This window comes from Eulemur rufifrons, chromosome 28 (genome assembly GCF_041146395.1).
Source record: "Eulemur rufifrons isolate Redbay chromosome 28, OSU_ERuf_1, whole genome shotgun sequence".
Lineage (NCBI taxonomy): Eukaryota > Metazoa > Chordata > Mammalia > Primates > Lemuridae > Eulemur > Eulemur rufifrons.
This window is the reverse complement of record NC_091010.1, coordinates 33,307,122-33,331,567: the sequence shown is the minus strand read 5'-3', so window position 1 is coordinate 33,331,567 and position 24,446 is coordinate 33,307,122.

Genomic DNA, 24,446 nt, shown 5'->3' with positions numbered 1-24,446 from the left:
AAAATACAAAAACAAATTGAAAGACATCCCATTTATGATTGGAAGATTCAACACTGTTATAATTTCAAGACTACAGATTCAATGCAAATCTACAAATTCAATACAATCCCTATCAAAATCCTAATGATTTCTTCCTGCAGAAATAGAAAAACCCATCTTAAAATTTGTATGGAATTTCAAAGGACTCAAATAGCCAAAACAATCCTGGAAAAGAACAAGCTGGAGAACTCACACTTCCTGATTTCTAAACTTACTATGAAACTACAAAACAAAACAGTGTGGTACTGGCATGCAGACAGACACATAGACCAATAGAATAGGTTAGATTGCCAGAAATAAATGCTCACATATATGGTCAAATGATTTTTGACTAGGGTGCCGAGACCATTTGGTGCGGAAAGCACAATATTTTCAATAAATGGTGCTGGGAAAATTTGATATCCATATGCAAAATAATGAAATTGGACCCTTATTTAAGGTCATATACAAAAATTTAGTCTAGGATGGGCAAGGTGGCTCACGCCTGTAATCCTAGCACTCTGGGAGGCTGAGGCAGGAGGATCGCTTGAGGTCAGGAGTTCGAGACCAGCCTGAGCAAGAGCAAGACCCTGTCTCTACTAAACATAGAAAAATTAGCTGGGTGTGGTGGTGCACACCTGTGGTCCCAGATACTTGGGAGGCTGAGGCAGGAGGATCACTTGAACCCAGGAGTTTGAGTTTGCTGTGAGGTAGGCTGATGCCATGACACTCTACTCAGGGAAACAGAGTGAAACTCTGTCTCAAAAAATAAAAATAAAAAAAAAGACCTTGTTTTTCTCTCTATTTTTTTTGATTTATAAAAAAAAAAAAAATTAGTCTAAATGGATCCATGAGCTAAATAGAAAATCTAAAACTATGAACTGTTAGAATATGGTAGGGAAACACTTAAACACTTCACTACTTTGGATTTGGCAATAATTTGTAATAGCAATAATTTATAATAAGCAAAATTAGATAAATGAATTTCATAAACAGTAAATAAAATAAAATGTCTACATCAGCAGCAAATATCAACATAAAATCTATTTACATAATGGGAACAAATATTTGCAAATCATATATTTGGTATGGTAAGGGATTGATGGCCAGAATATATAAAAAACTCCCAAAAGTCAATGACAAGAAACAGAACAACCTGATTCAAAAATCGTATTTCTCCACAGAAGGTATACGAATGACCAATAAGCACAAGAAAAGCTGTTCAATATCCCTAACTATTAACGAAATGCAAATCAAAACCACAAGGAGATACTACCTCATACCCATTAAGATGGCTGCTACCAAAATAACTCAGAAAAGAATAAGTTTGAGGAGGATGTAGAGAAATTAAAACCCCTGTGCACTGTTAGTGGAAATCTAAAATGGTAAAATTGCTGTGTAAATTAGTGCAGTGATTCCTCAAAAAATTAAACAAAATTACCATATGATCCAGAAATTCTACTTCTAGGTATATAGTCAAAAGAATTTAAAGGAAGTTCTCAAAGAGATATTTGTATATCCATGTTGTTAACAGCTTTATTCACAATAGCTAAAATGTGGAAGGAACCTAAGAGTCCACTGACAGTAGAATGGATAATCAAAATGTGTTACAAGCATTCAAAATTATTCATCTTTAAGAAGGAAAGAAATTCTAATATATGATACAATATGGATGAATTTTGAGGGCATTACACTAAGTGAAATAAACCAGTCACAGAAAGGCAAATACTGTATAATTTCACTTCTATGAAGTACTTAGAGTAGTTAAAATCCTACAGTCAGAAAGTGAAATGGTGGTTGCCAGAGGGGGACCACAGGTTGAGTGGTTGAGGGAAGGGGGACTTTTCAGTTTTTCAAGATGATAAGAGTTCTAGAGATGGACAGTAGTGTTGGTTGCACAACAATATTAATGTACTTATTGCCAATGAATTGTACACTTAAAAATAGTTAAGATGGTAAAATTTACATCATGGTTATTTTACTACAATAAAAAACTATGTAATATTAAAACATAAATATAAATAAATACAAAAGCAATCAAAATAAACTAAAGAGCCTGGTTTAAAATGGTAAAATTATGAGTTTGTCTTTGAACTAGCTAATTGGAGATGTTATTCAGACATCAAAAAAGGAGCTCAAGTATCTAATGGAAGACAATGAGTTTAATGGCACTTATTATTGTTGTCACTTACAGATTGCAAGGTCAGAAGAGAAGTTTAAATAGAAAATATAAATTTTTGAGTCATCTGCACTCAGCCTTGATCGCAAGGGATGCTCTGGAACTGAAACAACCTCATATCATCCAGCATTGGGCAAAGATGGCCAAGCCTTTAAAACATGGCCTCCTCCCATTAGCCATTGCATGTGGTTTTCCTGGGGTGGGGTAACTTTGAGCAAAGCACTCTCTGATGCTGATGGAAATCTCTGAGGGAGAGAAGGGTGGAGGTGGTGGTGGAGCTGACAGCTAAAAAATGTCTGCAGAGAGCATTCACTAATGTTAGAGCAATATGCCTCCCTTGAAGAGGCATGAAGGCAACAAATTACCTTGTGCACCACTTTCGTAGTGATGCATCACCATATCTACCATAGCCCCAGGTAATATGTTCAACTTGGTCCCTCCTAAGCTACTAATGACCTGGGTCTATGAGATGTTGAGATGTATCTTTGGGAGGCACTATCATAAACATTTATTTAAAATATGTATATGGTTTATGGATCATGAAGACAGTAAAATTACCTATGCAATAAGATGCTTCAATGCCTTCTAAAACTATCAAACGAGATGTGACAGATCTTTTATTGCAGATGGAAATGTAGCAAGATAAACCTTTAACTTCCCATGTCATGTATTACCATCCTTTTACGTTATTTAGTGTTATGTTCCTCCACACTCTGTCCACTTCCATGAAAACAAAGGCAAAAAGTGTTCATTTTTTCACTTGTGGAAATTTCCACCCTTCAAAAAATTGTTTTAAAAAACCCAAAACAAATAAATATTTCCAAATTATATCAAAGGCCAAAAAAATGATCATTTTTTTACATAATTTTAGCAAAAAAACCCAGAAACTCAAATGTAACACTGCCATCAGAATATCTTCAGAACATTTTACTCTGTTTCTGAGGAAATGAGTGAACTGTTCTGTTCTACATTTCTGAAAGTTGTCCTATTTTCCTCAAAATAATCTATTTACAGAAATAAGAAAACACAAACCTCAGAAAAACACAGTAATGATATTTAATGTAAACTCATTCAGAAGGGTCTTGTAAACATGGCCCTATTTCTGCTGATGTCTATGAATCATCACTCTAACACCAGTAAATGTATTTTAAACTAAATATTACACTCCGAGGCAGAGAAAAATACAGTAATCACTATTCAGAAAATAGCTACCTGTTAACACTGCTATTTTTATAATTAATAGTGCTAATTTTTTTCCTCCGTAGTGTTAAAGTACCAACAAAAACCAAAAAGCAGGTATTTGTTTCAAGTTGAGCAAAACAGTGTTGAGCCTAAGAATACTGAATTATAGAAATGCCCCCTGTATTTCTGGAGACAAGATTTGATTTCAGAAGTCAAATAAGGCTTTGCCTTAAGGAAAAGATAAATGTGTTAGTTCAAGAGCTGCCTCGTCTCAGGAGGGCGTCTTGCTGGTCAGTAGAAGCTGCATCTCAAGGAGACAGCTGTAAACTGGGCCTTTGGTTCTCACCTGTTTTGAAAGACAAGGCAGGCCTCCCTTAGGACCAAAAGTTGCCGGTGCTGCTGACAGGTGGACCCCCGGAGATGAGAGCTAATCAGATAGATATGCTATTGCCCAAGCCGGGCCCAGATGGAACCATGTGGTTAAAGTAATTAACACAAAGCACAGCCCATGTTGACTTCTGGGATCATCTCTGTCTCCAAGAACACAATCACCAGAGCCAAGATGTCTCTGTTTGTTGCTAAAGTAATAGCCTTATCATAAAACTTAGAAGTTTGCCCCAAGACGATTTTATAACCCATTGTTCCCCTAGTTAGAGTTAGTTAAAGGATCTGTAGTAGCCTTTTAGGAGACTTTGACCCTAAAGCAAACTGCCTGTTAGTATCAAAATCCCGTTGCCCTTGGCAACCAGAGCCTGTATGTACCCTATATAATACCTGTGTGGAGTTTCAGTCGGGGAAATATTTGATGCGGGTAAAATATTTCCATCCGGATACCCTCCTTTATCTATTTTCATAAACTTTTACTTTATAAACTATATCTTTGGCTCTGTGTATTATTATTGCCATTACTTTGTATTTTTATTTCTGTTTCCTACTATATTTTTCATCCTTTGCGATGACCCCTGCCTGAGAGACCTGATCGGAAGAAAAAAAACCTCTTTGCAGGGAGCCTAGCTAACTGCCTGCAAACTGGCGTAGTCAACTTAGAGATCTGATCAGAGCAAAGAGAAAAGGACCTCTTTGCGGGGAGCGTAGCTAACTCCCCGCAAAACAGAGCTCTTTTTTCTCCAACATGGGATAGTAGGAAGATTTTTCATCTTAATTTCTTACAGTTAGTTGAATTATTTATACCAATATTGCATTTATAAATAGTTTCAATTGTTTCTTAAAAATACTAGAATTATATATTGCATTTCTTTGACAGCTTTATCATCTGTAATAACTGTCTAGAAAAGACCTGGTTGTAATCAAATACAACTACTGTGCAAGAGAGAGACAAACACTGTTAAGAGGTTCTTTGATAATTTTTAGAAAGACAATAATTTTATAAGAGTTAATGCTGCTTTCTTCAAATTTTAGAACCAGTCTATTGGACTAGAGGCACAGTTTTTCATTTAAATGTTACTGTAAATAATTTATTATAAAAATATTTATTTATTTTTAAATTTAAGATTGTAAGAGGTTTGCTGTATTCTGATATGACATTTTATGAGGCTCAGGAGCCAATGTTTTTCTTTGGGAGCACATCTCTGAAATTACATTGTCAGTCAATGGGAAATATGGCTTGATATTCAAAGAGCATAAAATCTGATTTATATATGACTTTTAAGAATGCCTCTTTTGTATAAAGCAACATATATTTACTTATTCTGGGAATATAGTGATTTATAATATAATGTAGAATTTACTATGAGATACACAAACACCCAAATAAACATATTGGCAAAGTAAAAAAAAAATGTTTTCACATGCTATTGATTTCCATCTAGACTTAATACAAAGCCTGACTTTTTGAAAGCATAATTTTTGTCAATGCTTCTTTATCATTTGATATCAATTATTTCTTCTTTCAAAATGTTTTCATCTCTTTTCCTTGGCATTAGCAAAGGTAATAATCATTACTTTTAGTTGCCCCCCATGTTAAACTTTTTTTCAAAGGACACTATTATAAAAGTAATAACAAAAGCAAAATCCTCTAGATATTTTTTGTAAAAGAAAATGTAAATGAATTTACAAGTATGTTAGTTCTCATATAAACACTAAACATATATCTTTTTTTTTTTTTTTTTTTTTTTTTTTTTTTTTGAGACAGAGTCTCACTCTGTTGCCCAGGCTAGAGTGAGTGCCATGGCGTCAGCTTAGCTCACAGCAACCTCAAACTCCTGGGCTCAAGCAATCCTCCTGCCTCAGCCTCCCGAGTAGCTGGGACTACAGGCATGCGCCACCATGCCCGGCTAATTTTTTCTATATATATACTTAGCTGTCTGTATAATTTCTTTCTATTTTTAGTAGAGATGGGGTCTCGCTCTTGCTCAGGCTGGTCTCGAACTCCTGAGCTCAAACGATCCGCCCACCTCGGCCTCCCAGAGTGCTAGGATTACAGGCGTGAGCCACCGCGCCCGGCCTAAACATATATCTTAAACATAAAAAGGTAATAAGTAAATATTGTTATTAATAGAAAATACTTTGAGAAGTCCACATTGAAGAATTCTTTCTGCATAACACATCAATCTGCACCACAGAAGCCACTCATAAAATACTTACTAGAACAAGTCTCTTCAAATTAGTTACTAATTTTTCAAAATCAGTTATTAGGTTAAAAAATTATTTTTGAAGTAGTACTTTGCCTTTGCTTTAGACTGAAGTCATTGCACATATGTGACAACTGTATAATCTGAAATACAAATGTAGGAAGTAAGTATGAGCTACAACTCGATAAATACTAAGACTGAGAAAGTCAGGAATTGGACATAGACATTCCAATTTATACCAGCCTTAGATTAAATAATCTAGGCCAACTTGCCCTAGATTCTGGAAAATTTATACCCTATCATCTTATGAATTCTACTTTTGCAGATCAGTAAGAGTATATGCAGGGACCAAAAATGATACACATCTACTAGGGTATTCTTTATCTACCAATTGTTTTGCCATAAACCTCTTTAAAATAATTCTCATTGTAATTAAAATACCAGTTTAATTGTTTTCAATATTTTATTAAGTTATAAAATATTTCCAATGAATGATTATAAGAAAAATACTTGCTCTGTGCTCTCTTTAGAGCAGTATTCTATCTTAGGAAGATGATTTTGAGATCAGCAAAATACAACTGCTGGTATATTTAGAGACATAGAGTAATGTTTAGGGGATTTTGCTGGTTTCTTCTGGGCCACAGGGATTTTGGAGCTATTTAAAATTATATTCATAAAAGGAATTCCTTATAATATTTAATATGAAATGAGTGTAATTTGAATTAAAGTATATAATGCATGCCAGATACTTGAAAAGATCCAGTACATTCTATGTTCCTCACACTTGTTTTTAGTTCTGAAACTAATATACGAATTTAGAAGGTAGGACCTTTTTATGCAATATAAACCATATAAAGGCTAGTATATTAATCTATGATAAATTTTAAACATTAATTAAAAAAAAATTATTTAGTGCCTTCAATATGCCAGACACTGTTCTAGGTAGTCGAAAAATGCAGTGACCAAAACAGAATTCTGTTCTTTTGGAATTTATAGTCCATGTAGAGAGGATGAGGAGAGATAAACAACAAAGAAACACGCAAATACAGAATATGTCAGATAGGGATTTCCGCTGTGATGAAATATAAAGCACAGAAGGGAAAAAACAGTGATGCAGGTGATGAGAGCAATATATCACGTATTGTGAGCAGGCAAGTCTCCCTGTGAAGGTTCCATTTCAGCAGAGAGCTGAATGAAGTCGGGTGAAAGGCATGCTGATATTAGGGAAAAGAGTGTTCATGCAAAGGGCGATGATGAAATTGAAAAGGTCTAACATGGTGTGGCTAGGTGTGCTTGAAGAACAGAAAGACGACTAGTGTGGCTGATGCAGGAAAGGAGTGCATGGTAGGAAATGATATCAGAGAAGTAACTAAGGCAAACACATTGCTCTTCTGTGTGCAATGAAACCATTCTTAACGTTTTCGTAATTATAATATTATTTTTACTCTATTATACAACATCACAAGAAGAATGAATCATTAAACCATAAGAGGAAAACACCTGTTTCAAGACAGGTAGTTCTAATGATAGATAGCACCAAGGGAATACATTTTGAAAGCATTAATCTGCAGCTGCAGGAGTAATGAGTTTCTCTATTATTGCTTCTTCATAACTGAAAAGCAGCTGAGAAAAAGGAGATGATAAAAATTCCAAAAATTTTAAAGCAACAAAGGTAAAAGTAGTTAAATGGCAGGAGGATTCAGCTGCCAACTGGCAGTATAGGTGTACTTGAAAGAAACTGATAGACCGTCTACCAGATCTACTCCCTTATTTTGCAGCAGTGGCTGCCTGTTAAAACAGTCAGTTGAGTAGGAAGTGAGACACCTTGATCTGGCTTTCAAGATGAAGGTTATTATTGAACCCTCTGCTCTCAACGCTATTAGCTCAAAGGGAAGTTCCTTGTTTCCTTCAATAATTCATTATTTTTTTATTGTATATTAGGAAATTCTGTTATTTGTAACAACATGGATTCATTGAATTTTATGACCTTATTGAAAAGCTATGATATCTGAAAAACAATTAAATGTAAGAGTTTATTTGAATGTTGTTGACACTTTAAAGGTTTATACAAAAGACAATCATAATTAACATAATTGTCATATGCAATATCAAATTATGTAGTAACTTGAGTAGTATATATTTCAACAGTAAAGCCAATAAAACGCGCTTACTGTTTTTGAATACTTTTATTTAAAGGTGTAACCTGCTAATGGTAATAAAGTTTGACCCATTGTCTGTGCAAAACAACGTATGTGATATATCTACTGTGATGTTTCCATTTGTTGTCTGAAACCAATGATTTGTAACATTGTTTTAATTATTGCATATCATTAAGATACATATAAAATTGCTTTTAAATACATTAGTAAATAAGCTAATATTTCATATTAATATCATGATATGAAAAATATGTTAGGTCATACCAGGGTATCCTTATTAATAAGAGGTAACATTGCTGTGAAATTTGAAATTTATCCTTGATGTTAATGTTGCTTACAAAAAAGTAAATTTTCACCACTACACAGAAAAAGGGACAGATCTTGTTTTGAACGTTGGTTTGCCAATCAGCAAATACTAACCTTGAATAAGTTTCCTTAATTTTAAAATCAGGAGGTCGATTCCCTGTCTCATAGTGTAAACATCTGTACAAACTCAAACTCAATAATATTAGCTACTCTGAATAGGTAAAATAAATGAAGTGAAATGATTCCTCTTTATTTCTAACTCTAATAGACATTTCCACAACAAATTCAATAGCTGTATATTTAGATTTTGAAATGTTTGCTTTTCACATTTTTGTATTATTTGGAGAATTTTTATTACACACCTATAGCTTAAAATAGTTCTCCTGTTGATGCTTTACAGCTTAACTAAAATACAAGGAAGAATGAAACAACTGTATTCTGAGTTAATATATTTAATGCAGCATTTTCACTCTAAGATCCAATAAACATTCTTGGGCTAATATATGCTACTTTATGCACTGCCAAATGATTCCTTCATCATGAGCTTTGGCAAGATATGGATTGAATAGTTTTCTTTATTGCAGAACTTTTTTGAGTTTTACATATCATATTGTACAAGAAGACAATGCAGAAAGTGGTAAATGGACATAGAATACTTTTCTCTGAATGAACTTATTCATATCTCCCTGAAATACCATTCCACGGAGCAGGACAGGGAAAGAGATGTCTTAATGTACCACAAATGTCTAGAGACCACACCATAGATCTTACTCTCCTAACTTCTTCCTCCTTAGAACTGAACTTTCCCAGAGTAGGCAATGAACAAATTTGGAATAATCAATGAATATCAAAAAACAATGTCAGAGTTTCTTTCTAAGCCTTCTGCTACTGGTAACATGAAGGCTATTCTAGCTAGAAATTGGGAAAACCACTATTTTCCCCTTTATAATCTGAAGTCTATTATGAGACTCAAATATATAAAATTCCCAAACTTGAATTAAGTAACGACTTAATTTCATGGTACTTTATTACAAATTGTAAAACTAAGATTGTAATGAGAAAAGAAAGAAAAAGCATCGCAATGATAGTTTTGACAGCACCAACAATGTAATGGTCAATAAAAATGTTATGTCGCTGGGTCAAATGTAGCTGCTGCAAGAGGCAACCTGCAAACTCTCTGAGGGTAGGTACTATACAAACTTGGCTAGAGCAGTACCATTTCTTCTCATTGTTGTATTCCCAGCTTCCTTTATAGTACCTCACTTGTAATAGGCTTTTAGTAACATCTATGGAAGATTGAACCTAGAAAATGTATTATTTTCAAAGTAATTGTTTCCATATATACTTCCAAGGAGAAAACTCTGTAGTGATAAAAGGTATAATTTCTCCAAATTATACTCAACTCAAAGCTTTTACTCATGAAATCATTATTCTTTCTTTGCTCTCTGTTTTGACCTCTGGTTGTAAAGATTACAGTGGAAGCAGTTAACCACCATTTATTGTACATGATCTGAATTAGTCTAGTAATATAACTTCCTATAACTTCCCAGCTCATTAGTATATGAAAGAGTTGAACTCATATTGATCCACATTTGATATTTCCAAAGCAAACACTTCTAAATGGTTCTTCATTAATATGTTGGCTTTACAATCTTATAAGGACTTAAAACCAGAGGCAAAATAAGATTGATTATATTTTCATAGAAAATCATGCAGATTCAGTTATGTCAGAAACAGCTCAATATAGAATCTTTTGTCAAATAAAAGAAGATATTTGAAAAAAAATAAAGCTTATTCTCCCATGTTTGAGGTGGGGATGGTAAATTTGGTAGCCAAATGATACCATTAATTCACCCACATACTGGAAAAAACATAAAATACTTAAGCAATTTCCAGAGAAAAATTATGTCCATAATTTGAAGTGAAGCACCTATAAAGAGTACTCTCTCGGGAGTAGTCTTTTCCTAATTGAAAAGCTGAATTGTCAATAAATGTTCACATTTTCAAAGCTAGAATTGCCACTTTCTGTTCAGTTGTCAAGTGTGCATGACCATAGTGCAATTTCTCTTCAAGATGTGGTTGTCCTTTCCTAGTAGTATCAAAAACACATTGAACTTTAAAATTGTCAGACACTTGAAGGAACACATGTGAACAATTTCCTTTGGATTAGCAATGAACATACTTGAATATCAGCCTTACTTCTTCAAGGTATTTAGAAAAGGTTATCCATTCAAAAAGAACAAAACAACATCAGATTAGATACTCTCTGAGAAGAGATTGCTTTGCAAGTTACATTTGCATCTTCAACATTTAACATGCTCAAGAATGAGGCAATCCAAGATAGTGTGCTTCACACTGAATTATTCACTTTTATTCTACTAACAACCTCATTGAGTACTGTTAGTTTATTCAAATTGCATACATTTGAACAATGTGGGGATGGCCAACCCTCAGTGCAGTCCAAAATTTGCATACAACTTTTGACTTCCCCAAAATTTAGCTACTAATAACTTACTATAGACCAGGAGCCTTACAGATGATATAGTTGATTAACAAATATTGGGCATGTTATGTGCATTACATACTGCATTCTTACCAAAAGAAGGTAGAAGAAAATGTAATTAAGAAAATCGAAAGAAAGAAAAAATATATTTACTATTAATTAATGGAAGTGGATCATTATCAAGGTCTTCTTCCTTGTCTTCACATTGAGTAGGCTGAGGAAGAGAAGGAAGAGGATAGGTTGATCTTGCTGTTTTGGGGTGGCAGAGGCAGAAGAAAATCCTCTTATATGTGGACCCATGCAGTTTGAACCCATGTTGTTCAAGGGACAACTGTATTACAGTTTGTGATAAGGATGATGTGTGTTGTGCATTTGATACAATGCTACGTGCAAATTAATACATCAAAATGTGTTTGATGTTAAAGTCAGTAATGGAAACATTTTCTAGAAGATTTGTAATCAGATTAAGAAAATTCATCTACAAGATGTTTTTAGTTTCAAATCAATATGGACCATTAGAAAAAAGTAAATATGCCTGATAATAATATTAATTTTGTCATAATCTATCTTTGTATACCAAAACCAAAATAACAGACATCTAAAAAAATAATGCCTAAAAGTGAAAACATGCAGTTCAGCAAGAATAACAAAAGCACCATTATATGTTGTTGAATGTTTTACTAAAACTCTATTAAAATATGACTTATTCTCATCTCATCTCCAAAGCAATTAATTTTTTTAAATTCATCATAATATAAAACTATGTGTGTACATATTTCTAAGTATATTTTAGAACAAGAGTTCAAAAATTGTTTTAAAAGGATTTTAAAGTTCATGTTTAAATTTGGCCAAATTTATTCTTCAGATTTTATTTTTATATATACAAATATATTAAGGTCTAGAAATATTTGTAGGTCCTTACATTTATGCAGTAGGTATATATTTAACATCAGTCTTAATATAATATTATACTAAATTCTGTGGGAATACCTAAAAACAGTAAGAGTAATTATTTTAAGTCAATCATTATATAGTTATCCTACAAATATTTATTCTAGCCCTATCTCCTAGAAATTAGCACATAAATTACATGTAAATAAATAATTTTTAGGCACTTGGAAGTAATATTTTAAGTCATAAGCAGTTTTTTTACCCCTGGGAATTTTTGACATTATTAATTTGTTACAGAAATCCTTATTGCCTAGCAAGGAAAATTTTATCATGGTCTAGTCAGATGATGGATAATTATGCTATATTATTAATATTATTTATAAACTAACTTCTGTTATCTATATTTATGGAACTTTTGTAGACTTTTTTTTTCCTTCCTATGAGCATCTGGTGATAGTATCAGTAACTCTTTGTGACTAACTAAAAAAATAGTAATCATACAGCCTCACAGGACTACTGGAAGTGGTTTTGTTCACTCTTCCTGGGGGTAAATAATTATTTGGCTGACAGAAACCAAAATGTCCTTAATTAAATTTAAAGCTTTCTTGGCCTCTCAAAAATCAGATTCTCAGCTACCTCTTTCTTTACAGCCTCAGAATACGATAAACACGTTTTCACTAGATACCAAAATTCTATCACCACACTTCACTTCTCTAGGCATAATTTTTCTATTGGAAAAACTGTTCCATTGATTTTAAATAGAATACAAACATCATAATTGAGGAGAATTTGCTTGACAAATTATACATAGAAGTACTATTCTGTTAGTCAATCATTGATCTTAGTTTGCTATTCTCACCTATAAGGTTGCTATGTAGCATAGATCATCTCTACATTTTAGACTAAATGAAAAAGAATCTCTATCAAGGTCTTTTGGGCCTGAATTCAGTCCAATCTGGCTGGCGATCATCATCATCATCATCATCATCATCAAAATAGCAGTACTCAAATTTGACAACTGCTTTCTATATTCCAAGTCTTGTGAAGAAATGGTCATTTCATTAAATTCACACAGAAATGCCATGGCAGGGGTACTCTGATTATCCTCATGTAATAGATATAGAAAGAGACTCCAAAATAACTCACTCAAGATTATATGATTCATAAGTGGTGAAGCTGGTTTTTTGAACTTTCTGGTTTTTGAACTGCAAACTCCAGAACTCAAATATTATTTTATATTGCTTTTAAAATAAATTGATTATAGACAAAATGCCTTGCCGCCTTTCCTAGGATAAATGCAAGCTGCCAGTTTCTGACACTACCCTGGGCCAGTCTTCTAACTGAAACCCAGTGGACTCAAAATCTATTCTGAGCACTTGACTTTCTGGTGAAAATTCTCTCATCTATAAAATTGAAGGTCATGATAATTGCAGAGACGCCAGAAAAAAAATTATAATCATTAATGAGCTAAGCCATTTGAAAATATAAAGCAGCATTAAATGTTGATATTACTAATCTTCTTAATTAGATAAAGTAGCAAATGTATCCAGAAAAGTCTGTGACTAACTTCATTACTTTTTCATTTATTTGTAGAACTAAGCTTAAGTTTGACAAAATGTGTGTTTTAAGTTGATTAAACATATAGGTGGCTGCACTTACAAACACTCATTACTAATGTGCTATACTATGGTAAATATGATAATATTTTTGTGGTTATGACTAGAGAATGACATCCTTCGGTCAAAAAATTTACATCTCGATAATTATATGCTCTTCCTCTATTTTTATTTGTGATAAACATATTTATTCATGCATTTATATTGTTATTGAATAAAGAATATGAAGTGACTTATACTGAGAATATAGGGATCCCTTTTGACAAAATCTGAATCTAAACTACAGAATCAGGTTAAAGTGGGAGCAGAAGTACAATTATAATAAAGGCCAATGTTTTGCCACTGTTTAAAATAAAATTTATTTTTAATCTTTCTGTTATCTTAAAGATAAAGACTTCATTACGTAAATATGTCTTTGTTGTATTGTTAACAGAGAGGAAACATCCTAATATGAAAGTTTTTCATACATTATACATTTTATGCAAAAGAAGAAAATTATACGTTAGAGATAGACTTTATTTTAATCACAATTCTTCAGTATTAATATGCTCATATGGAGTATCCACAGAATGTATAATTTGTCAATTAAATTATTTTCAATTAAGATGTTTGTATTTTATTTAAAATCAACATTAATGGTGACAATGTTCATATTTAAGGTTTTTAAATTAAATGGGTTCTGGGTTGCTGTATTCAGTATTACTAGTAGCAGAAGTAGGCTCTGGTATTCAGATGTTTTTTAGCCCCTTTCCTTCAATGTTGCCATTAAATGCTATGATCTCAGAATTTACATACTTCTCACTATCCCACTGACCTTGTTGCCTATAATATTTCATTAGTTTAAGCCTTCAGACATAATTTTGGTCATTCAAATACCCATACACCAAAAATCTCATAGTGTGAACAAAGGAAAAATTATTTGTGAAGATTAAAAGAAAAAGGAGACTTCTCAGTTTTAACAGCTTTAAAGAATACATTTCACAATGGTGGTTTGATAAAAAGATAATTTATATCCACTTACTTTGAAAAGAAGCTTATTGATTGTTGAAGATTTTTCAACTATTTTAAGTATTCTCCTTAAGAATTTCTTGTTAAGAGGTCATTTGTTAGCTTTCAGGTTCCTCGAGGCCTGGATCTGACAGTACCTGAACAGTAGGTGCTCAGTGTATGTTTGTTGTATTGAACTGAAATAATGTCAATCATATCAAAAGAAGGATAAGGAAAGAAAAAGAAATAAAGCAGAGCAAAAGAACAGCTTTGATTTTGACACTTGTACAAGTGCTGAATCTACAGCATATTGTCAAGGTATAAGCTATTATGTGAGTGGGAAGGATAGATTAATCTGGGCTGACCTTTTCTAACGGGCAGAGGAAACTTGGACCCTCTATTTTAAAGCACTTAATACTTTTTATGTAGGAGGTGTTCTGTTACTTGGTCTTGCCTTGTCATAGGCCTCTGGCACCATTATTAGCAAATCAAAACTGGGGCTATATTTTTTGACTATCTGGTAGATATTTATGGCAAAGACAGCAATAAAGTAAGAATTCCAGAACAAAAACTGCTGGCAGCTAAGACTATTTTACTTTTCTGAGTAACCCCCTAACTCACAGATTTGTAAGTTGCTTATTCCTAAAGATTTTTACCATAGAAAGCTCATATTAATCCAGGATCACCAAGTATTATAAATGGCCCACCAAAATATTCTATGGATGGTGGTTTGTAAAAAAAAAAAATATAAAAAAAAATAAAAAAAAAATACACAGAACAAAGCCTGAAAAATGCAAGAGGCCCATGAGACTGTGTGTTTTAGTTCTGGTATAATACTAACAGTTCAGTTTAATATAAACTCATAACTTCATTAAGATAGGAGTCATCATCATCATGTGCCATGTGAGAGCATTTGAGGAAGATCAAATAAGGGAAACAAGACAAGACACCTAATATTACAAAACCGTGGCCACAGTATAATTTCTGAAAAAAATATTTTTGTAAAACTAAGGAAAATAGGAGCATTTTAAAGAAAACATGGGAAAGGTGAATAAAAAATTTTGCTCTAATAACATTATGAAAAACTGTTAGAAAGAAAGAAATAAAGTACTAAAATCTCACAAAGATGTTCCATTGCCTTGATTTATCTTATTACTAAACAGTAACATTTACTTTCCCATCAAAAACACAAGAGACAATTTACTTTTTAGAGATTTACTTGCCTGGAACTTACATACACTGCTTCAGAAAATCTTGAAAGTTATAATAGGCATTGACATTATCCACATTTTTCATTAAAGAAAAAAGCAAAGAATCAACAATTAAACTTGATTATAATAAAATCCAAGATTTAAAGGAATATCCTATTTTACCAAATTTTGCTTTTCCTTTCTTAAAAATTTCACCTGAAGAATGTGTGAGTTTGGGGGAAGGAGTAAACAGGAATAGGTAGGTAAGGCTGGCTGGATGAACTGATGTTACAATGTAATTTCATTTATTTTATAAATAATAAACATAATAATCCAGCAGAGTATGGTATTTAGCCTTCATTTAACAAAAATTGCCATCAAACTGAGTCCTTTTCCATTGCAAACAATTACATAATACATAATGAAAAAAATAAATGAAATTAGTACATGTATATCCTTAGTTTATATATTGATTGGATTATATGATGATTTAGATTATAATACTTAGATTATATAATGTATTAAATATGTAATACTCACATATTACATATAATATATAATGCATATATGCTAAATTTGTTTTCACAGATATTGAATTCTCTCCATATAAATTAAAGTGATTAGCATTTTTAAGACCTCTCGGAAAATAATATCCATGAATGTGAAGAACATATAAAAATATATGTAAAGTATTTCAAGTAGGAAAATGAATTCTCTATCAATTGAGAAGGAGTCATGAGAAAAAATAAAAGAGAGAAAATATTTACTGCAAGTCTAACCACTGTTCTTCTCAACCTACTCTGTGCACCCAGGAGGCTGAACATGTAAGGTACTACTTCCCATGTTCGCTTATTGTCTGATTTCACTTGGGTTCAGCCAATGCGAAGCCCTAGCAAGAGATGGGAGGGAGAGGTACAAGTGAAAGGGATAGTTACGTTGTTGGCTCTCTCCTCCTTCTGGGATTGATAACATTGACTATGTCCCTTGACCAAAAGTCACAGATTCTGTGAGGCAGACCTTTCCTCACAGCCCTCGCTGTCTATGGATTTTGGTTATTTCTTTATCTCTCCTCTGTAGGATTGGGTGCTACTAGTTCCCACCCGTTACTAATTCAGAGGTGCTAGACTATGTGGTTTCCTTATGTGATGCCCAAATCTTTATTTCATATTTTTTAAATTACTACATTTGATTGTATTAATAACATCAGTTTTCTGTTGGGAACCTGAGTGTACACCTACAATATCTGGAAATTTAAGTACTTTGTTTGCTGGATCTTTTTCAAGAATTAGTTTAGGTGCTGATGTGATAAGGATTTACCGCAGTATTTTTTGAAAATACCATTAAAACTATGTCAACCTGTTATTTAATTAGGTAATAAATTTGTTGCTTTATCTAATAACATTTGCATTCTTTGTATCTAGCATGCATATCAAAACATATTTGATACAAATTATAATACAAGACACACAAAAATTGGACCATTAGAACAACAAAACATTTTCTACAGAGGATTTTATTTTATTTTATTTTATTTATTTATTTTTTTTTTTTGAGACAGAGTCTCACTCTGTTGCCCAGGCTAGAGTGAGTGCCGTGGCGTCAGCCTAGCTCACAGCAACCTCAAACTCCTGGGCTCAAGCGATCCTACTGCCTCAGCCTCCCGAGTAGCTGGGACTACAGGCATGCGCCACCATGCCCGGCTAATTTTTTCTATATATATTTTTAGCTGTCCGTATAATTTCTTTCTATTTTTAGTAGAGGTGGGGTCTCGCTCTTGCTCAGGCTGGTCTTGAACTCCTGAGCTCCAACGATCCGCCCACCTCGGCCTCCCAGAGTGCTAGGATTACAGGCGTGAGCCACCGCGCCCGGCCTCTACAGAGGATTTTAAAAGCAAAAGTCAAATTCCTCAACATACCACTTCTGGAAATATATTCTAAAGAAGTAATCTTGGATGTGGTTAGATTTCACTACAAAGATATTCACTGTAACCATTCTTAAAAAGTGACCACTGAAAATTGAAATCAATCTAAACGTCTAACTTTATAATTGCTAGTAATGGAATACTAATGAATAAAATCTATACATTTAAAATAATGTTTAGTAACCCACATATATGTTCAAAATACATAAAATGGAAACAAAGCTATGCTGTTAAAGAGAATGGGATTTTTAAGAAAATTGTAATATTTAGGAAAACTAAAATATTAACATGCAATATTTTCACTATAATAAAATAAAATTTCCATTGGCTGAAATTGTATTTAACATTTTCCTATTGCTTATGTATGCTACATGCACTAAACATGTATAATTTATATACCAAGAAAAAATAAGTAAGTTCAATTTTTAAAACCAAAATGAAAAGTCACATTATAGAAGTGAGGAGATAAAGATGAGTTACACTTTTTTCATAATCTGATAAAAGAGAGTGCATGGTTTATAGAGAGAGACTTTTTTTCCCCTCTGATCCCAGATTTAAGATATAAAACGAATTTATTGCATAATTCTGGAAATAAATGGCACTGAATGCTATATATATATTAAGATAAATCATTATTTTAGCTTTTTGGACTAAATAGAAGTATTGTCTGATTACTTATCAACCACTGGGAAAGAAATTTTCAAATGATTGCTTAACATTGTAGCATTCCATGAAGACTTTTCACCTAAGCATTGAAAACTATTTAAGATTAAGCAAATAGTGTTCTACGCATCCTTATATGATGGCATTAGGATAAAGATCTGGATAACTGGATTGGTATTTGGAGATGATCATCATCAATCATACAGCTCAGTCTGTGTCAATTTCTATGCATATATTTAGTATTCATTGAACGAAACATACACATTAGATCCCAGACATGAGAACAATGTAAATATCTTTAGAGTGCTTGTGTCTGTCCTAGCCTGAATAATATGTGTTAGGAGTCTGGAATATAAAATCACCTCTTTTCCATTCTTGCCAAGCCCATGCCATTCCAGTCACTGCCTTAACTTCCATAATATATTAATCAATACGGATAGCAATGAGCAAATTTATATGAAAATATGATTCTAGCTTATAGATAGTATTAAATACTCTTTTCAGAAGAAATGTGTGTATAAATTTTCTAACTGTTGAAATGATTAAGCCAATTTACAGTTTTGTTAACAATGTTTTTTTCATGTAGCTAGTGTGATAACATATATTCTGTTTTAAAGTGGTTTTATAGCAGATAAGAATGAATTCAGATGTTTTGTTGAAGTGAAACCCTATAAAGATAAAAGAAAAATGAAACTATAAAGTAAAATGTAATTAAAACATTTCAACTAAGAGAAAATTTACCCTATCTCAGATAATGTTGGAGGGTGGGGCTGGCTAACTGCAATAGCAAAACTGCTAATTATTACAAATAGTAATTTGGAGACATCAATACTATACAGGTGTGGCTGTAGGAAGTTGAGATTAATCAATGCACTTGGAATTTTCAGTGCTGCAAAAATTACAACTGTAAGCATTTTCCTAGTGAATGGTAAATGAGTCTGAATAATTTATATGGTATCAAAACAGAATTTTTACTATGGATCATAATTGTTAATGTGTTTTACATTCAAGGTTGATATATAAATCAATTCTCTCTATTATTTGGTTTGGTAGTTTAAAAGGATAATTCATATTTCCCTTGAGATATAGTCTACCTCACTGGACTGATGATATGACAAGAAAGGTCTTCTGTAGAACTGAACTGCAATAATATAGAGATTATAAAAAATTATATATGCATATAACAATATTGGCTTTAACAGTCTTTTTCAGCTTGCAACATTGATTTGGAGTTCTGTTGGGAATTGGCTGCCTTACTTAATAAAACAGTGTTGGCAATAGAATAACCATATATATCATCCACAGATTATTGATTTTTAATCAGTAAAATTCACTGAAATATGTTGAACATAAAAATTATACAAATACAATTTTGTATGCTGGGATATCTTTCAGATTCTTTGGAACTTCACTTTAACCATGGAGTAAGATCATATAGCGTGGGAAAGGTGGAAGATAATTATAGATTCAGTATTCTGAAAAGTTTATTTTCTTTGCTTTCTGATTATCTTAAAATGATCTTGAGTTCTACAAAGTGTTAGTATATCTGCAAAGTAAGAGTCTATTTCCTTTTAAGCTTCTATTTCCCTTTAAATTGAATTTGTATTAATCAGCTTTAGGTGACCAAAATGCTCCCTCAAATTTAAAGCCTTGCATATTATTGCCTTATACTTACACCTGGCCTCATTAAACAAGACTAAAGCAGCTGTTCTCAAATTCAGCTGCACATTAAAATAAACTGGAAAACTTTTTAAACTCTGGATTACCAGCCCACATCTAAGACTAATCCATGCTGAATCATTGGCCCTAGGACTCAGGCATCAGTATTTTTTACAATTCTTGTAGGTAGAGCCAAAGTTGAGAACCACTGCACAAAATAGTAAATGCAACTTTTGTGTAAGCAAGTTAAAATAAAAAAAAAATGAGAAAAGAACATTGAATTGATACTGATCTTTGTTACATTTTAGTGTCAAGCCAGTAAACTACACTGCCCTTCTTTTTCCTTGGCCCCATCCTACAGACTAAGCCTGGGAGTTGTGGTAAAGATTTTTTTAGCCATATTTATGGTAGTTTCCCACCTCACCTGAAGTCTGTGTATAATACAAGAGAGATGTCCTTCTATTGCTTCACTAACCTATATTCAGTGAACTATTTAGGAGCTTTTACAATGCCTTACATTGTACCATGTGCAAGAACTTCACAGAGGAATTATACACAGCTGCTCCTTTCTGAGAGCACTCAGTATATTAGTGAGACCAGTTGAGCAAAGGGAATTTCAATGAAATGTTGAAGTACTATGATAGACTTGTGAGAGAAATGATATGAGAATACATAAACTTACATACTGAATCCTATTTAGAAAAATTAAGAAAGGTTTTTAGTAAGAGATGGCATTCAGATTGAATCTTATAGGAAGAGAAGTAAAATAAGAGAATTAGAAGAGGATTCTCTGAGAACAATGTAACCAAAGTCACATTAACAGTTGTGATTTTGATAAACAGTCAATCCTTAAAGAAAAGAGGTAGACAAAAATAATGAGAGACACGAGCTGGGAGAAGTGGGTTTGGGTTAGATCATGCAGACCCATATATGAGACTAGCATTTTTAAACAGTATGCTATGAACAATTAGAAGTAAATGGTGTTACTCAGGTTGATTGAAATAGCAATCAAGAAAGAGAGATGAGAGATACATGATAGATAAATTATCATGATGATATAAAGAATAAACTTTATGTTAGGAGACTTAGGAGGCTGTTAAACAGACCAAAGAAGAGATCATTAAGGGTGAATTAAGATAGCCGGGATAAAATGAAAACAGCATGGTATTGGAACAAAAATAGGGAAATAGAATAATGGAACAAAATAGAGAAGCCAGATATAAAACCACCTACCTATAGCCAATTGATCTTTGGCAAAGCAGACAACAACATACACTGGGGAAAAGAAGCACTATTCAATAAATGGTGCTGGGAAAATTGGATAACCACATGCAGAAGAATGGAATAGGACCCCTATCTCAACACTCACAAAAATTATTATAATTCAAGATGGATAAAAGGTTTAAATGTATGGCATGAAGCCATATGAATTCTAGAGGAAAATGTAGGAAAAACTCTTCTAGATGTTGACCTAAGCAAAGAATTTATAAAGATGACCACAGTGGCAATCACAGCAACAACAAAAATAAATAAATGGAATTTGATTAAACCAAAAAGCTTCTGCATAGCTAAGGAAACAATAAGCAGAGTAAATAGACAACCTACAGAATGGGAGAAAATATTCACAAGCTATCCATCTGATAAAGGGCTAGAAAAATACATATCAAAAATCTAAAAAAAAAAAAAACCCTTCATCGTGTAATGTCTTTAACAGTAAACATATGCTCAAGCATATATAGAAAATAAAAAATAATTCATGAAATAAACCAATACTTTATACTATAAGTAATCTTGCTATTGTATACAGAGATTTCATGTGTAGAATTGCTCTGAAAAAGCACTGCTCTGTAAAGGTAAGATTTAGAAAATAAGCACCCAATCATACATTGTTAACTGCAATACAGAAGCAAGTGGGAATAGCTCTGTAAACAATATCTAAATTGTCACAATAAGGAGCAAAAAATTCAAACTATTTTTTATTGGTATATGTCTTTATTACATTTTCATACTCAGTTTTGTATTTATTTTTTAGCTTATTAAAGCTATACATGAATATACACACAAATATGCACAAACACACCTGTGATATACAGGAAAATTAGTAACCATCACCCAAAGATAGCTAATGCCTTCTGTTCTTAGAGATACTATTAGGGAGTATTATTTTTACTATTATAACGAAATCATCAATCTTTTTTAACTGAAGGTGTCAATTAAGGTTAATAACCCAATAACCTACCGAGACAATTTGGAAATTCTAATCTAGAAGAGCCATGATGTGACCTTTATACAAACTCTCCTTATATAATAGGCAAAAGAGAATGTGCCTTTCAAACACTGTGCATTTTATACTGAAAACTTCTAGAGCTCTCTCTCAGGTAATTATAATACCAAGAACAACAACAACAAAATTCCTAACTTGAATTTATCACTTGGAAATTTCATGGCTGATTGTATGTCAAGAGGAAGTTGCAAGCTCTAAAAGCTGCAGGCCAGTCAATATCAGGGACTCCCCTGAAGTGAAGCAAACGCAGTTCGAATTTGTTTAACAAAACCATGTTTTTAAACTAAGTTTAATTTATGCAGGAGGGCCATTACACTTGTTCCTTTTTAAAGGAAACTTCTTAATTGGAACTAAATCATTCATTATTCACTGTGATACAAGTTTTATACCCTTAGGCCCCGTGTGATTATTCACATGTTCAGCTGACAGAAAGGAGAAAAAGCTATTCTAATGACTTAGCTTGGCTTTGACTCACTGGTTTTATCTCACTTTAACTTCCAATCTCAGTTACAGAGAGTGTTAAAGCTAGGGGAAATAACATTTTGGTAGATGGTAAAGGATAAGTACAAGTCATTTCAAGTTGTTGAAGCTTTCATTAAATACAGCAAGCTATTTCAAATTCTAAAGCTATTTAAATAAAAGGCTGAGACTTTTCTGTTGTATTTACTTAAGAGCTTAAAAGGTACTGTTGAGAATCCAACAGTCAACCTATTGAGTGGTGTGATTAGACATTTATTTTGACAGTACTCACTGAAAACTCAATTATGCCCCTGAGTCAAACTTGCATGTCATCAAAATGTCTAATGATCTGAGTGGGGTAACAACAACCCACCTACTGAATGGTTGCCAGAATTCTGTTACTGTGACATCAAAAGGGAACACTTGGGTAGTTGTCTAATGTACCTAAACTGTATGTGGAATTTTAGCTAAAAAAAGTGAAATTATACCTGAGCACTTCATGCAAGTTAACAAAAGAGAAGATAATCTTGAATAATAAAATGCATATTTGTCTCCCCATCCCCTTAAGTCTGAGGCATGGGCAATGTATATAGCCTGATGTTTTGTACCCCCTTAATGAGCTGAAAAACAAACAAACAAAAAAAAATGTGTATTTGTAAAATCAAAGAATATTAGTGCTGGAAAGAATGTTTGAGATCATTTAAATTAGGCTTCACATTTTTCTAAGTTTGGAAGTGAAATTGAGATTGAAAATCTAATAAAAAACAAATCTGATCCATGACATTGGTCTGGGCAATGATTTCATAGACATGACAAGAAAAGCACATGCAACAAGAGCAAAAATAGATACCTGGGATTTCATCAAACTAAAAAGTTTCTATACAGAGAAGAAAACAGCAGTGAAGAGACCACCCACAGACTAGGAGGAAATATTTGTAAATGATGCATTTGTTAAGGGGCTAATATCCAAAATATATTAATACAAGGAATTCAATTCAATAACAGGAAAACAAATAACCCTATTCAAAAACGGGCAAAGGTCCTGGATAGATATTTCTCCAAAGTAGACATGCAAATGGCCAATAGGGATATGAAAAGGTGTTTAATGTCACTAACCATCAAAGAAATACAAATTAAAATCACAATGACATATCACCTCACTACTGTTAGAATGGCTATTGTCAAAAACATGAAAGATAACAAGTGTTGATGAGGATTTGGAGAAAAGAGAACACATGTACATTGTTGGTGGGAATGTGGGGAATGTAAATTAGTGTAGCCATTTTGGAAAACAGTATGGAGGTTCCTCAAGTACTGAAAAGTAGAATTACCATATGATCTAGCAATCACACTTCTGGGTATATACACAAAAGAACTGAAATCAGTATGTTGAAAAGATATCTGCATTCTCATGTTCATTGCAGCATTATTTACAATAGCCATGATATAGAAATTACCTAAGTGCCTATCAAGGAATGAATGGATTAAAAAAATGGCACATATACACAATAGAATATTATTCAGCCTTAAAAAAGAAGGAAATTCTATTATGTATGACAACATGGTTCAATCTAGAGTATATTATGCTAAGTGAAATAAGCCAAACACAGAAAGACAAATACCTCATGATCTCACTTATATGTGAAATCTAGAAAAAGTCAAACTCATAGAAGTAGAGAGTAAAATGGTGATTACTAGAGGCTGGAATAGGAGGGGTAGATAGAAACAGGGAAGGTATTAGTCAAAGAGTACAAAGTTCACTTAGGAGAAATAAGTCCTAGAGATCTATTGTACCACATGGTAATTATAGCTAATAATAATGCATTATATTTTTCAAA